At 37.6% G+C, this 918-nt stretch overlaps 1 protein-coding gene across 1 annotated transcript in view; it reads left to right on the top strand.

Annotated features, from left to right (window-relative positions):
- The window catches only part of adcy9 (adenylate cyclase 9), a 34463-nt gene that overhangs the window by 25734 nt on the left and 7811 nt on the right, over positions 1-918 (top strand). The gene's annotated exons all lie outside the window — the stretch shown is intronic.

Below are 918 nucleotides of genomic sequence, written 5' to 3'. Positions count from 1 at the left end.
CCTGATCAGTGTTTGATTGTTTGTTTTGTCTTGCTGCTTTTCTTCTTTTGTCTCTCCTCTATCCACTCACCCCAACCGATCGAGGCAGAAGGCCGCCCACCAAGAGCCGGGGTCTGTCGGAGGTTTCTTCCGTTAAAGGGAGTTTTTCCTCCCCACTGTCGCCAAGTGCTTGCTCAAGGGGGATTTGTTGGGTTTTCCCAATGTAATAATATTGATAACAGTAAGGTCTAGACCTTACTTTGTAAAGTGTCCTGAGATTACTTTTGTTGTGATTTGGTGCTATACAAATAAAATTTGATTTGATTTGATTTATTTAATTTTTTATTTTATCTATATTTCGTATGAGTTTAACATAGTTTCCTTTTTTTCTGACTGTAATCTAACACTTGTTCCGAGTTTTCCAAACCTGTGTCTTTTTGTGATTGCACCTCTGCTGTCTTTTTATGTGAGCCTGGATATCTTTCTGTATTTCTGTGTGTTTATTTCTCTGCTGGTCCTTTTTTTCTGCATGTCAGTGTCTTGTCTGGGGAATCTGTTATCACTGCTATATGACAAGACTCTCTTTAAGACTGCGGCAAAGGAAAAATCACTGCAGGACCTTAGAAGCAGTCTTGTATTAGGGTATGTTGTCCTCTGCTGGTGTAACCTCAGAAGTGCATTCTCAGCCTCCTAGCTGCAACTGTTACTCTGTTGTCTCAGTTGTTAACCTGGGAATTGGGAAAGATTTCATTTGAGACTTGCATTATTGTAGACTATTTGATAATGAATTTTCAATACATTCTGAGTGGAGACATTTTCAAAAATGAATTTTTGCAGCTGTAATGTTTTCTCAGATTGATTTCTTATTAGTTTTTTTTATTATGATTCTTAATGTGCATGTTGATTAGTATTTTCTCCCCATCTGTTTTTTTTTTGCTC

The sequence above is a fragment of the Monopterus albus genome, unplaced genomic scaffold (assembly GCF_001952655.1).
Source record: "Monopterus albus unplaced genomic scaffold, M_albus_1.0 scaffold273.1, whole genome shotgun sequence".
Lineage (NCBI taxonomy): Eukaryota > Metazoa > Chordata > Actinopteri > Synbranchiformes > Synbranchidae > Monopterus > Monopterus albus.
This window is presented reverse-complemented; position numbering and strand designations above follow the sequence as displayed.